Source organism: Lampetra fluviatilis, chromosome 19, assembly GCF_964198595.1.
Source record: "Lampetra fluviatilis chromosome 19, kcLamFluv1.1, whole genome shotgun sequence".
NCBI lineage: Eukaryota > Metazoa > Chordata > Hyperoartia > Petromyzontiformes > Petromyzontidae > Lampetra > Lampetra fluviatilis.
The window spans coordinates 378970-395068 of NC_136293.1; the positions used below are offsets into that span (position 1 = coordinate 378970).

Genomic DNA, 16099 nt, shown 5'->3' on the forward strand with positions numbered 1-16099 from the left:
AGGGATCTTCTGCGTTGGGTCTTTCACAAGGTGTTTGTGAGTTTTTTTTTAAGTCCATTTAGCTTTCCAACCTTCTTACTTTACTTGCACATGGTAGTTTTATCAGTGTTCAGGGCGGCCTGGAAAACAGCCTCAACACCTTTCGGTTTGTCACACCACTTGCTCTGAGGCCACGCACACGTGCTCCCCACCTCTCCTATCTCTGCGTACCACGTGATCCATCCATGAGGATCGGCGGGAGCGAGGTGCATTAAGTGGCCACACTGGCCACTTAATGGTGCATGGTCTATGCCTTTAACTATTTTTTTTTATTTTACCAGGTAAGGCCCACTGAAATATATAGCTTTCTTTCAGAAGCGATCTGGCCAAAAATGAAAGCTCATTGAAGTAGCTTATCACGTGAAAATTTGTAGCAGCAAAAATACTCTAAACGCATGTTTCTAAATGTGAAGGGAAAAACTGAAGCACCCCGATAAAAATCCATGGGACCACGGGGAAAACATGCAAACTACAAATATAGATTCTAGATTTGAAGCTTTCGTGACTGCAAGGATTCATGCTCTTAGTTCTTTCGATAAAGTCACGTAGGTAAAAAATGAAATTTTGCTGCATCAAGTGCAGCAAATCTGGCTGTGACGGTCCCACCTGATGACGGAGACTTGTGTTGTCTCCGAAACGTCGTGATTTTATTTTTTATTTTATTTTATTTTTATTAATTTTAATTTCAATTTTTACATACGTGACTTTTCCGAAAGAACTAAGAGTACAAATATAGAGGCGTTAGAGTCGAGATTGAACCCACGCCCTCCTGTGTACCAGGTGAGAAAGGCAACGCGGCACCAAAGATCCCCCGTGAAGCCTCTTACAGACTGTTGGGACAATTGCTGTTAGCAAGCACCTATGAAGACCGGGACGGCACACGGGGTGCTCGATGGCCAGCGCCACCTGGTGCAATGTTTACACATCGCACCAGGTACTCGTTTGAGGCTGAGTGTGACCTAGAGGAGGCCCAGAACCGGTTCAGATTATCGTTACTGGTGTTGGCCTTAAGTGGGAATGTAAGCGGGGTCGTCGGGTTCATTGCGCAGCTTTGCACACTTTTCACACTACTCAATCATTCTCACACTACTGAACATTTACACGTCAATGTCATACCTTTATACTCTTTAAATATGGCTTTATTATAATAGCGACTTTTTAAGAGATGCAATGAGTTGATGATGCACCCAGTCAACACTAGCAATTCTTACACTGATCATCTCGGGAGAACAGTACACGCATACCCCATTTAGCGCTACCCCATACAGTGCTGATTCGTTATAGATCTGTTCGTTTGAATGTTTTCATTTAAAAAGTAGATATATATAGTACAGTGAGGGAAAAAAGTATTTGATCCCCTGCTGATTTTGTACGTTTGCCCACTGACGAAGAAATGATCAGTCTATAATTTTAATGGTAGGTTTATTTGAACAGTGAGAGACAGAATAACAACAAAAAAATCCAGAAAAACGCATGTCAAAAATGGTATAAATTGATTTGCATTTTAATTATACTTTACAATTTCAATGTATTTACATCAAGTAGTTGCAGGAGCATCTGAAAATGCTTTACGAAACATTGGGACACGAGGGTTCTTGGTAAAGAGGACTTTACATTTTTATAGTCAAATAATTTATTGTCAAAGAAATAGAAGAGAAAGATCTGGAGCTTAGAATTGAGCAGGAGCATGGAGTCGACAACAAAGGTGGCTGAGAAGAGTTCTATACCATGTTTACAGCAGAAAGAATGAAGAGTTGCTGAAGTGGAGAGTATATGCAGGGAGGAAGACTGAACTTATTTATCCTCATCGTCATTTAACAAGAACTTAACCTATACAAATATTCTTCAAGATGCACCTGCATGTGGAGACTCACATGTTGCTTTTGGCTGACATATATTCTTCCTTGAGCTCTGACCCAGCAGCATCACCCAAGCTCTGCTCGAAGTGCCTCACCGACTCGCTTTCACACGCCACCTCTGCAACCTGCTCAACTTCAGCAGATGCGTCCACAGCATCCTGCTTATCACGCGTAGGCATCGGAGCGAGCTTGCACATGGCTGGCGGTGAGGTGGACTCTGGGTTGATCAGAGTAAGGTTTTTGGCCTTGGTGCTCCCCTGAAGCCACTTGTGCTCCAAACCCTTCTCAGGGGTGAGCCGGCGTGCGGAATCCCACCTGCCAAGACATGAACGAGGAAGCATCAGGGCCCATTTCCTCTAATCACGGAGTGGAGGTGTGGCACATACAATTAATTACCAACCGTATACTTCATCGTGCTAAGGAATGTGAGCAGGCACAAGGCATGTAATGTAGCCCGGATTTGACACAAACCTCTTTCTCAGGAAAACGTCGCTCTTAGTCACGTGCACCTTTTTCAGAGAGTCCTGATGGTTATCACGAACATCATTATTCATTAAAAATGTAGACAATAGAGGTTTATCTTACTGAAGGCATGCTTGGATAAAATCGACGAACTCTCCGTTCGTCCCAAGCTTTTTCTCAAGAGGTAAGATGCTTGACTCGACCTTCTTGCCGTTCACAATGGGGCACCCATTGTCATCTGTGTTGGAGAGAAAAGGAGTCGCAATAAATTTAGTTTTGAGATTTACGAATACGTTAGAACGATGCTTGCCTCAACAATGAGGGACAACAGAAATAGCAACCTCCCCTCCACTCACCGATGCAAATTTTCTTTCGAGTTGCTGCCTGGATGAGAGACATTGGTGGGAGGCCAATGATCTGCGCAAAATTAAAAGCGATATGAATATACGTGGGTTAGGTCATTGGATTGTCTGCACAGTAAAAATACATACTTTCATTTAAAAGTCTATAAACGGAAACATGTATTACCAAGGACTGCACATGATTATACACCTTCTTCTTCTTTAGTGCTGCCTAACGGCGTGTGCGACTTCACGATTATATTGGTCCCGGTCTAGCACGGCGTGTAGAGTTTGTGCTGCTGTTGTTAATTGTAGCCATGTTTTGATGTTACTGAGCCATGTCGTTTTTGGCCGTCCTGGTCGTTTTTTCCCTTCGATTTTTCCTTCCAGGATTTGCTTTAATAGCTGGTATTTGTGGTCGTTTCGGGCAATGTGGCCTAGGTAGTAACACTTCCTGCTAATGATGGTCTTCAGCAGTTGCCTGTCAGTGCCCATATCTTGCAGAACTTGTGTATTGGTGGTTTTGGCTGTCCATGGGGTTTTCAGCATTCTTCGATACAGCCACATCTCAAAATCTTCGAGCCTTTTTGTTGCTGTTGTTGTCAGTGTCCACGTCTCTACTCCGTACAGCAAAATTGACCAGATGTAGCATTTCAGTGTGCGCAGTTTCAGTGATGTACTCAAGTTGCGGTCTGCAAGGAGTGTTTTCCATTTAATAAATGCTTGCCTTGCTTGTTCAATTCTGCTCTTGATTTCGACTTCATGGTTCAACTGATCGTCAATGATTACACCAAGGTATTTAAATCGGTGTACTTGTTCCAATTTTCGCTGCCAAGCTTGATTGTTATTTCGCTTGTAGTTCGGCTGACCTTCATAACCTTTGTTTTCTTTTTATTAATTCGTAAGCCCCATATTTGACTCTCTGTGGCAACCTCATCCAAGATTTGTTGTAGGTCTTGTTCCGAATCGGCCAGCAGTGCAGTGTCGTCGGCATACCTGATGTTGTTGATGTATTGTCCATTGACTTTAATACCAATGTTTTTATCTGCTAGTGTTCGATCAAAAATCTGCTCCGAGTAGATGTTGAAAAGACTGGGTGAAAGTGGGCAGCCTTGTCGTACACCTTTTTGTATTGGTGTTGGGTCTGTCAATTCGTTGTCATATCGGAGTTGGGCTGTTTGCTTCCAATAAAGAGCAACGATGAAGTTGATGTCGTTTTTATCTAGTCCCAGTTGTTTTAATAGAGCTGCTAGTCGGTCGTGGTCGACTGAGTCAAAGGCTTTCTCGTAATCTATGAAGCAGATGTACACTTCTTTCTGATGTTCGTAGCATCGCTGTAGTAGTATCTGTAGACAGAAGATTGCTTCTCTTGTGCCTAGTCCTTTGCAGAAGCCAAACTGTGTGTTCTTCAATGCATTTTCGCATGTGGAGCATATGCGCTGTTGGATCACCTTCAGGAAGACTTTCAGCACGTGGCTCATCAAGCTTATCAGTCTGTAGTCCTCGCATTTCCGGCTTGTTGCTTTCTTTGGTATGGCCACAAAGATGGATTGTAGCCAGTCGGATGGAATTTTATTGCCATTGTATATTTGATTGTACCAATTAGTCAGTTGTCGTATGTTGTTACTGTCTAATAGTTTGAGCAATTCTACATGGATTGTGTCGGGCCCGCACGCTTTGCCTGACTTAGCTGTTTTGATTGCATGTTCTACTTCTGATGTTAAAATGTCTAGAGCGTCTTTCGACATCTGTTGGTCTTTTTCTGCAGGTGTTCTCGCGGCGCCATAGAGCTTGTGTATATAGTTTGTCCAGGTGTCCATTTTTTCTTGTTTATTTAGGATTGGTTGGTTGTTGTCCGCATACAAGGTAGCTTTTGGGGCTGGTCTGTAGATGTTACCAGCTTCTTTGAGCTTCTTGTGCAGAGTAAAATTGTCATGTTTTTTAATTAGTTCTTCAATCTCGGCGCATGGTTCTTCCATCCACTTTTCTTCTGCCTGTCGGATTGCTTCTCTGATCTTCTGTTGCATTTGTTTGTACTTCTCCAAGTTGTTATTTTTGTACATTCTTCGTTTGCTCATTAGATCGAGAATACAATGTGTCATCCATCGTTGTTTCTTTTTCGGTGGCTGATGTCCCAGCATGACTTCTGTTGTTTCTGTGATGCATTGTTTGAACGAGCGCCAGTACTCCTGAACATCTGCTGTTTCTGTTGTTATTGAGCGGATGCTATCGTTGAGATGTTGCTGTACTTGTCTTTTATCGGCGCTGTTCTTCAGTTTCTCCAGGTCTGCTCGTCTCGTCTTTGTACATTGTATTGATCGCAATTTGAGTCTTATTGTAGCTGTTACTGGGTTATGATCTGACGATATATCGGCTCCAGGGTAGGTTTTTGCTGTAATCACACTGGACTTAAACCTGATGTTAATTAGGATATAATCGATTTGGTTCCTGACGATGTTGTTGTCGGAGTCTTGCGGCGAGGTCCACGTGTACAGTCGTCGAGGTGGTAATTGGAACCACGTGTTAGCAATACTGAAACGCTCTTCTTGGCAGAATTGAACCAGTCTGTCGCCTCGTTCATTCCTTGTTCCTAGTCCGTGTTCTCCGACAATGTTCTGCATTCGACCGTGGCCAACCTTGGCGTTGAAATCGCCGAGGATTATAGTGATGTCTTTCTTCTTCAACGGCTTCAGCGTGTTGGTTAGTTGCTCATAGAACGATTCGATTTCATGATCTTGTTTATCTGCTGTTGGAGCATAAACCTGTAGAATGTTCACGTTGACTTTGTTGCCTGCTAATTGTAGTAGTGCTATTCGTTCTGATACTGGGGTAAAGTTGTTGACTTTATTCGCTAATTTCTTGTGTACTATAAAGGCGACACCGTATGTTTGTTTGGTGTTTTCTTCTCCTCCGGAGAAGAAGATGTGGTGTTCGCTCGATATAAACTTTTTTGTTCCAGGCCATTTAGTTTCGCTTAGACCGATTATGTTGATTTTAAGTCGATCCATTTCTTGTATGACATTGGCTAGTTTTCCTGCTTGAAGTAAACTTCTAACGTTCCAAGTTGCTACGTTGAAAGGGTTCTTTGACACAAGCTCGGAGATTCTTAGCACCCCTGTCCTATTTAAAGGACGCCGATACTCAGGGCATTTGTTGATTTTGCTTGTCATCATTGAAGTTTTCAAGGGAGAAATAATCCAAGTAGTTTCCCGTTGCTTTCTTGGATCACAATTTATTTGAAAAGGTCATGTGGGGACCTTTCGAAACAGGTTTTGTCTGACGTCTCCACTGAAGTCTTCCCGCCTTGGGTGACGCTTCTGAGAGCACTAGGCTCTCGACGGTATAGCGATCAGCTTCTCAGACGTACACAAACTCTCTCGCCGCATTAAGGCACCGTTTCTCGAGAGAGGATTATACACCACTAACATTAAAATATTAATCTTGATTTGGCATTTAATCTACAAATATTGCCCCTTCCTGTGGCTTTATGAACCTCGGGGATGACAATGAACCCTAATATTCCCAAGAGTAGCTATTATCAAGCCCAAATCCCATCATGTGTGTGGGTGTGAAATTATTGCCTGTCAGATGAAAGAGATTCCACGGAATGAGGCCAAAAGTATGATTGCCCCAGAGATTACTGGGACCGTGCATTGTAATTCATGGCAAACATCCTGTCTCGTTGTTAGGGACTAATGGACCATCACTCGGCATCGTCGTTGTGAGCAGGTTCTTGAGCCGCTTCAACTAGAATTAGGCTCTGCTCTTGGTTGCAATTTTAATTAAAAAAGAATTGCCTTATATTGTTGCACATTTCAGGTACCTTAATGAAATGGGCAAGTTGAAGACTTTGGTCCATGAAGAGTGGAAACCCAATGGCGAGCTCGGCGATCACGCAGCCCAGGTACCACATGTCCACGGAGCAGGTGACTTGGAGCATCTCTGGAGCCATGTACAGCCATGTTCCGAAATGTCCGAATACTGCGCACCACAAACATGGACATAACTGATTGAGAATGATGATAATTCACTTTGTTTGCTCGCTTAGATATTTAACTCCACAAAAATATAAAATTTCATAGGACATTAAAGTTGGTCATTCTAGCCATCATTATCCATCAGGTGAATGTGGATCTTTCTACCACTGGCTCAGAACTGACAACACATAAGTAGCGCTCAAATAGACGCATTGACTGAGGTAAAATGCTGTTTGCGAGCATTTATTTAGGCCTGAATGACATGGACAATTGCCTGAACTGCTACTCTTTTTGAGCTAAATTTGCGAGTGTTTTCTATGGCTCAGAATTTAAAATGAGTCTCTGAGATTATAGTGCAGATCAGTGCCAATCCAGACATCGGAGAACCTGTCCAGAGACCCCCATCCCAAGTAAATCCAGTACTTGGTAGCGGTACAGCAAGTGGTCATCCTTGATCTGTAACAAAATAACAGAAGAGTTAAGTACACAATCAGTGCCTTCATTCAGTGCTCAATCGTGACTCAGTTTAAAAAAACAGTTCAATCAAGTGCTCATTTATTAGTCACTGCTATTACATCACACAACTTTCTCTGATGTTTCTGCCAATTGCCTCTTTGCCCCACACTAGAAACCACTCGATGCAAAGCGTGACTCATAGAATGTCCCTCATCCGTGTTTATGAATCATTGTCTGAGGCCACCAAGATTAAAGCCATGGAATGTCAAGCCCTCCCTCCCTTCAGTCCCGTTCACGTTTTGTTCGGCCTGCATGCTCCTCATAGGCCCCACCCACTCTCTGCCAATCCCACCCACTACTCAGGTGGACCCCACCATTTGCTCGTATCCTGATTTGAGAATTAGGCCAGAATATTTTAATTCGAGACAAAATACAGTTGGTTTGTAACACCAGGACAGCATTTCTGAAATGGCCCAAACCAGGTTGGGTAGATTTACATTTTCAGCGTTCTTCACACAGAAGATCCCGAGCAATTAATCAAGTACAGTGTACACATTTATGTAGGTATGTTGTGGTTTGTGATGGGATGTAGGATTAGTTGGAATGAACATGCGCTACCGTTAAGTAGTGGTTTTGGAAGTCATCGCAGCCCTCATTCAAAGGGACATTTGTCGTACGAATCTTAAAATAAAAAACTTCATTGAATTCCATGATTTCTTCACGTTCCAATTCTGTCATTCTGTCTTTGAATCTATCTAAGACTTCTGCACGGACACACACATGCACACATGCAAAGACACACACGATTAGTCATACATACACATAACAGTGTAATAAACACACAGCCACAATTCCAATCACAAAACAATAAAGAAAATAATGAATCATTTCAAAAAAAGAGACCCGTTTTGGGCTCCATGTTTCGGGTTTTAATTAAGCTGTATAACCATTTAAGGATTAGCTCCGGATGTGTGTGTGTGGTATCGACAAGTGGAGTAGTGGTAGTGTTGCAGGTAGCGCCGCTGCGCTACAAACCCATCTACCCAAGTTTGATTCCCACTGACGGCCAACACCAGTTAGGATTATCTAAACCAGTTCTGGGCCTCCCCTAGGTCGACTCAACCTTAAATGAGTACCTGGTGTGGTGTGTACACATCGCCACTAGGTAGACAAAAGCAGACGGGTGTGGTGCTGGCCACCGACCCCCATCGTGTGCCATGTCGGCGTTTCATAGGCGCTTGCTAACAGTAGGTTTTTACCCTTTTAACTGGTACAAAATCTGACACCTTTATACAAGGCATCATGTTTGCAATAACCTCAACACAAGAAGTCAAAATGCAAACAAAAAGAAACAACTCTGATGATGATAATGATATGCACTGTCCTTGAAGTTGATTGGTCCACACCCGAGACAGCTTTCTTGAGAGCCTAGTCTCCATTGGTAAAAACCTATTACAATATTTTCCACTGGTAAAGGAGATCTCATAGTGTAAATGCTTACCCCGAGCTCTCAATACTCTGATAGTGCACTGTCTTTGAGTTGTACGCCTATTGGCGTCATCTGGTCCAACACCAATGGAGACTAGGCTCTAAAGAAAGCTGAGGTCTCTCCTGCGACATTCGCAAACTCCGTCCAGGCAACCACCACAAAGAAAAAGATAGAGGATCCAGAGAAGCAATGCCCATTGCATGATAAACCTCACTCCCTCCAGAAATGCCGTGAGTTCAGGAGGAAGCCATTGGAAGAGCGGAAGAACATGCTGAAAGAATTTGGAGTGTGCTTCAAATGCTGTGCTTCTACTAACCACCTTGCAAGGAATTGCAAGGCAGATATCAAGTGCGAGGAATGTGGCAGCGACAAACACGCAACTGCTCTGCACACATTTTACTCGAAACCCAGTAGCACTAAGGCTTCCGATCCCGAAGCAGAGCACGGCGGGGAGCAAGGCGAGACCGCCGCACTCACTTCGTCAATCACAACCAAATGCACGGAAGTCTGTGGAGAAGGCTTCAAAGGAAGATCTTGCTCAAAGATATGCCTCGTCCGAGTCTATCCCAAAGGACATCCTGAAAGGGCAGTAAGGATGTACGCCATAATGGACGACCAGAGCAACAGGTCTTTGGCAAGGTCAGAGTTCAGCTAAGTGTAGGTGGGAATTCCTTTCCATACACGCTCAGAACATGCTCAGGACTGATGGAGACAGCGGGAAGAAGAGCGAGCGGCCTCATGGTGGAAACCATAGATAGCACCATGAAGCTAGCCCTTCCTACGGTGACAGAGTGCAACGAGATACCGGACGACAGGAGTGAGATTCCCACGCCCGAAGTTGCACGTCACCACCCACACCTGAAACCCATAGCAGAGTTCATCCCGCCATTGGATCACGCGGCACAGATTTTACTTCTGCTCGGCAGGGACATGCTGAGAGTCCACAAGGTTCGTAACCAACGCAATGGACCTCACGACGCTCCCTATGCCCAGAGACTCGACCTAGGATGGGTCATCGTAGGTGACGTTTGTCTGAAGGGAATACACAAACCAGACCACATTAGCACATTCAGAACGAGTGTGCTCACGAATGGACGCACGTCGCTCTTCAAACCGTGCCCCAACCACTTCACGCTGAAAGAGGAACTCGGCGAGAGAAGTCAAGGCTGTACCGTGCAGACTTACGAAGAAACCACCATGACTTCGCTTGTGCATCCACCGTCTTCGTTGGAGTTTGTTCCTCCACGTTTCTCCAAGCCAGTCCTGACTGACGGGAAGAAGACTAAGGTGAAGCCGCTGCTCGTCGCTCTGCTGGTGGTCGTGGCGGTGGTCGCTGTGACCGTGGCCTCTCCGTTCCTCGACTCGGAGCTATCGTCCGAGTGGGAATTCTGGAAGGAGTTCCACGGCAAGGCCCCACAACCGGAACATACCATCTCAAGGCTCGAGCTGTGTGGAGCCATTCTTGCTACAGAGGTGGCGGAACTGATCTTAGACGAATTTGACGTCAAACTGGACGCGGTCAAGTTCTACACGGACAGTAAGGTCGTACTAGGCTACATAAACAACCAAACCAGAAGGTTCTACACCTACATCAGCAACCGGGTGGAGCGCATCAGGAGATCGACGCAGCCGGAGCAATGGAATTACGTTCCAACTGACCAGAATCCAGCAGATCTCGCAACTAGGTCCGTCCCTGCATCTCTGCTGAATCAAACCATCTGGCTGACGGGTCCAGCGTTCCTGTTACGACGTGACGTTGGCCCATGTACTACCAAGGAGACCTTTGGACTCTTAGAACCCGAGTCCGACAAGGAGATTCGTCCTCTAGTGACAACTTTCGTAACAAATGTGCGACCAAGAAGTCCACTGAGTCCACACCATTTTGAACATTTCTCGAAATGGACGACGCTCGTGCGAGCGATAGCACATTTAACGCATATCGCAGACTGCTTCCATCGCCCGATGAGAGGCACCACTGGTAGCTGCAATGGATGGCATTACTGCACAGTGCCACGCACTGAAGACGAGCTTTCCAGAGAAAGGAAATCAATCTTCCGCTGTGTGCAACAGGCAGCTTATGCAAGTGAGATCAAGGCCATCATAATGGGAGAAGACCTTCCTAGGGTCAGCACCCTCAGGAAGCTTAACCCCGGGATGGACAAAGACGACTTGCTCAGGATCGGTGGTCGGCTAGGGAATGCAAAATTAGATGAGAATGAACGAAACCCCCTCATAATCCCAAGCCAGAGCCACATCGCAATCTTACTCGTGCGCCACTACCACGAGAAGGTCAAGCACCAAGGTCGGCACTTCACAGAAGGAGCAATCCGATCTGCAGGGCTGTGGATCGTTGGAGCAAAGAGGTGCATCGCCAGCACAATCCACAAGTGTATCCGGTGTCGCAAGCTACGTGGAAAACAGGAAGAACAGAAAATGGCAGACCTCCCAGCCGATCGACTCAGTGTGGAACCTCCCTTCACCTCTGTAGGGATTGACGTGTTCGGACCGTGGACAGTCATCTCCCGCCGCACCAGAGGAGGGCTCGCGAACAGCAAACGTTGGGCAGTGCTGTTCACCTGTATGAGTACACGAGCAGTGCAAATCGAAGTCATCGAGTCCATGGACTCTTCGAGCTTTATAAATGCACTCCGGAGGTTCTTCACCATCAGAGGGCCAGCCAAGCAACTCCGTTCTGATTGTGGAACCAATTTCATAGGAGCATGTAAAGAGCTTAAGATCAATACGGAGAATGTCGAAGATTATTCTGTCAGGAAATACCTTAGTGACCAAGGCTGCACATGGATCTTCAATCCTCCCCACTCATTGCACATGGGTGGAGCCTGGGAACGCATGATCGGGATTGCTCGACGCATTCTCGACTCCATGCTATGTGATGTCGGGTCCACACGGCTCTCTCACGAGGTCTTGGCCACTCTCATGGCCGAGGTCTCAGCCATAATTAACTCAAGACCCCTGATCCCCATCTCAACCGACCCGGAGTCACCATTCATCTTGACTCCTGCTACACTTCTTACCCAGAAGACAGATGTGCTCACAGCACCTACCGAGGAGGCCAGCACTGCAGACCTCTACAGACGTCAATGGAGACAAGTGCAGAGCTTCGCGAACACGTTCTGGCGTCGCTGGAAAAACGAGTACCTTACGACACTCCAAGTGCGCAACAAGTGGCAGTCTAATAGACCAGACATCCAAGAAGGCGACCTCGTCCTACTGAAGGACAACCAAGCCAAACGGAATGAGTGGCCAATGGGCCGCATCCTCAAGTCGATTCCAAGTGCCGATGGAAAAGTTCGAAAGGTCGAGGTTATGATTGCGAAGCAAGGTGTCGCAAGAACTTTCATCAGGCCCATAGTTGAGATAGTACTACTTCTCTCTCGCAAAGATATGGACAAATAAGTCGACCCGTTGAAGTTGTTATACACTTGTTTATGAGGTAGGAAATAAATGGTGGTATCTCCTAGATACCAGACGGGGAGTGTCTTGCCTCACGGCAGATGTGGAGCGTGCGTTCACAGGAAGTTCCTGTTTTTTTATGCTAATGTTGGTCACGTGACCAGGAAGTGACGATGTTAGATTTCCACTGTACCACGCGGGCGTCAGCCATTACACAGATAAGTCAAGATGGCGGCACGCATCGCATCTCAGTGAGACCACAGCCGCACTTGTCTATTGTGGGAGCTTAAGAAGCATTATCTGTAAGTTGTTTATATTCCTATAATATTGGAAATGCTGTTGTAATGTTGGAATGACCGTTATAGCAATGTAAATGCCTTTATGGTGCCGTTAAGTTGTTGTAGTAAATACGAGGCCTAGTTAGTAACGAAGCCTGTGACTTTCCTTATTGTGGATGTTACTGGTGATTTAGTAGGTTGAGTCAGACTTGTGCCCATGTTGCGATCCTGAGAGTGATGACGAAGTATCTCATCCACAGTTTAGTGTTAAGTGTAATGCTGTACATTTGGGGTGCAGTGGGATGAATACACTATGTGCCTGTATGCAACGCACCAGCTTGTGCCTTTGTCTAGTTGTTCAGGGGTAATGTGGGGGCCTGGTCCTTCCAGGATCTATTGTTATCTAAGACAACGTTCTGATGCTGTGGTGTTCATTGTGTGGGTGTTTCCGAATTATAACAGATGCTGTATCTGTGTTTTCTCACCAGTTTTACCTGTTACAATCAATAAATGACGATCGGAGTTGGACGGTCATCCTGGCTCCGAGGGTTTATTGAACACATGGTTATCTACTCGACTAGCGGTGCAACGCAGCACACAGCGAGGCCGAGATATTTGTAAAAGTCCTAAAAAAATGTATTGCATGTATTAATATTAATGTCAGTTAGTTTTAAGCTTTTGTTAAAATAAATAAAATAACACTTTGATTCATTAAAGTAATAACCTACAACATTTATGAACACCACAATCGGCATTACCATCACTAACACTATCGCAAATATTCTCACTATCATCACCACCACAAACAAGTAAACCATCACGTCTACTACCACAATGCCAATTCGCAGCTGTGCATTACCATCACTTTCATCAATCAACTTCAAACAAAGAGCAGCTTCAGTTCCATCACCACTACAATCAACACGACCGTAACAAACACCATTGTACTATCATCATCGTAACTTTCAGGATAATTCTTTCGTGGAAACTTCCACTCACATGTTGAGATAATTGTGAAAACACGCGCAAATGGAAGCTCGATCTGCATGACGTAATTGGTAACGGCACTGCGTTTGATGACGTAACAGATGAGTTGGGAGTCACGTGGGCCTTTGAAAAAACTCAAGCTTGTGACGTCATCCAATGCTCCGGGAATTCCCCTGTACATGCCCGTGGTTTACGTGGGCTTTAGTGAAACATAAACCATCCACTTGATGATTACATCACAGTTCATGTGTAGTGCAGTGGAACCACGCGGAGATGAGGAATTCTATAAGGGCTGTTGCCGTTTAATAAAACGCTGTTACACTCAGCATCCTATGCTCATACCAGTGTAGGTGCACTGTATTTTGGTCCTTTACCCCGGACGCAGAATACTAATTGGGTCCTACCCTCGGCTACCCTTTGGGCTCTATCACTTGTCTGGCCGGAGCGGGGGTTCAGCCAACACCGCTCCGCGATGAGGAGAGAGAGACCCTCTTCCAGCCGATCCTTACTGAATACTACGGGACCCTACCCTCGGCCATCCCCTTGGCTCTCCCACTCATCTGCCCGGAGCGGGGGTTCAGCCAACACCACTCCGCGATACGGAGGGAGAGACCCTCTGCAGCCGATCCTTACCCTGGCTCCCTACGACGACCACGCCTCCGTCACGGGGCTCCCCTTAAGAACCCTTTGGGTGGCTCCTCCCCCCCCAGCTCGGCTTCACCTATGTTCCCAAAGGTGCTCACCAAAGACCCGTTCCGTTACACGTGACGTTACATCATTGTTGATTGGCAACCCGCTCGCATCTTCCTCTGCTCGCCCCTTCATTCGTTACTCACAATACTCCTCTACACATGCACCTGCAATAGTGTTTTGTTTATTAAGTATAATTAATGTGCATGTGAAATATATATATATAATTTATTCTATACTAGCGGGAAGTACCCGGCGTTGCCCGGGTCTTAAAAATATTTCTAAACTACTCTTAAAAATCTAACAGCAGTGCGTACTGACTGTGGTGGTACCGGCTATAATTATGGCAGTCCATACTGTGGTGGTACCTGCTATGATTACCGCAGTGCATACTGTGGTGGTACCTGCTTTCACTGCAGCAATGCATAATGTGGTGGTACCTGCTATGATTACAGCAGTGCATACTGACTGCGGTGGTACCTACTATGATTACAGCAGTGCATACCGACTGTGGTGGTACCTGCTATCATTACAGTAGTACATACTGACTCTATAGTAGTATTTATGGACTCTATAGCACAAAATACTCACCTGGCAGAGTGGCGTGGTGAGGCCTAGTCCCGTACAGAGCCTCTGGCCACGCCTAGATTGTCCAGCCGGCCGAGGTGGCACCTTGGCAGGCTGGGGCTGGGATGCTACCTCTGACCCCCCCCCTCCAGCCACGATGACCCCGGCCGCTCTGCAGTAATATCAATGGCCTATAGTGGTGGCATCTACCGACTGTATAGTAGTAATAACTGCAGGCATCTGGGTGTGGGGGACATAAGACAGTGAAGAATTTACTTGAGCGTTTAGTGTATTTTTATAGGGGTTTTAACGCGAAAGAAAATGTCCCCCTCACTCCCACCGAAGGCGTGCGACTTGGCATGGGCAGTCCCCCCCACCAAAAGCACGTGAGTTGGTATGGTCGTGCACGCGTCAGAAATACATTAATAGCTAAACGGGAAGCGCACAAAAAATGCACTAAATCGCTAATTAAACTAAGTTGACGGATGTGAAAAGAGAATAGCGCTTGCTCACCACGGGGCTTACGGTGTGGTATCTGGCTATTTTTTTCACGTAAACCCCACCGTTGGAGAGGCAAGCGCGCGACCACACACAAACCCACACATAAACCCCGCCACAAACCCACACACAATTTTTGACTTTGATATATATAGATAGATATACAGGTTGGCCCAAAAGTCAGGAGACATAAGTTTATTTCATTTATTTGAACACTTGCATTCAGAATTTTAATTGTTTATATTTGTTACGTTGAATCTTGATTTGAAGCTTTCGTGACTGCAGGAATCCATACTCTTTGTTTCTTTCGGTAAAGTCACGTAGGTATAAAATAAAATAAATCACGACGCTTCGATCGCAACACAAGCGGTCGTCCTCAGGCGGAAAAAATATAATCCAGCAGTGGAACTGCTGAACTAGCGAGAGAGCAGCTACAACAAGGCTATATATGTGGCGATGGGCAAGCAAGCGGGGTCTGAGCTGGAAAGGAATTCCACCCCCGGACGCAAGCACCTCAGTTGTGTTAATGGGGGATTAGGGAGAGAGGGAGATGAGAGAGAATGAGCTTCCGTCGCCGCATAAGAGTATCATGCCCGCATATGCGCACAACAGCAGTGTTAATGAGAGATTAGCACCATGAGAGTGCAATCCACGGACGTGAACATGAGAGTGCAATTCAAAGAGACACAGAGAGTAAAAAATAACAGCTGACATCGGCACGTAGGATGGAGTGGTAAATTCTACAAACAGAATGAGGGTACCCCAATGGGTTCTCCCTTATCGACAGTGGTAGCGAATTATTTCATGGAGAAATTTGAGACGGATGCCATCCAGACATCCACCCTACGTCCTTCCTTTTCGAAGAGATACGTGGATGACACGTTCGTCATCTGGCCACATGGCCTGCCAGCACTGAACCAATTTCTCAACCACATTTTGGGATATACCATAGCGACGTGGGTGCGATCCGCTGACAGAGAGCGTTAAATACAGTTGTACAATATAATTTAGAGATAATATAAGTGTCACAGTGAAAGCAGAC

General features: G+C 45.6%; 1 protein-coding gene across 1 annotated transcript in view; it reads left to right on the forward strand.

Moving 5' to 3' along the window:
- The first annotated feature begins 6543 nt into the window (after nucleotides 1-6543).
- Nucleotides 6544-16099, forward strand: part of LOC144937473 (uncharacterized) — a 47654-nt gene continuing 38098 nt past the window's right edge. The window contains exon 1 of the mRNA XM_078864717.1: nucleotides 6544-6605. The gene's annotated coding sequence lies outside the window, so the exon portion shown is untranslated. The remainder of the gene's footprint in view (nucleotides 6606-16099) is intronic.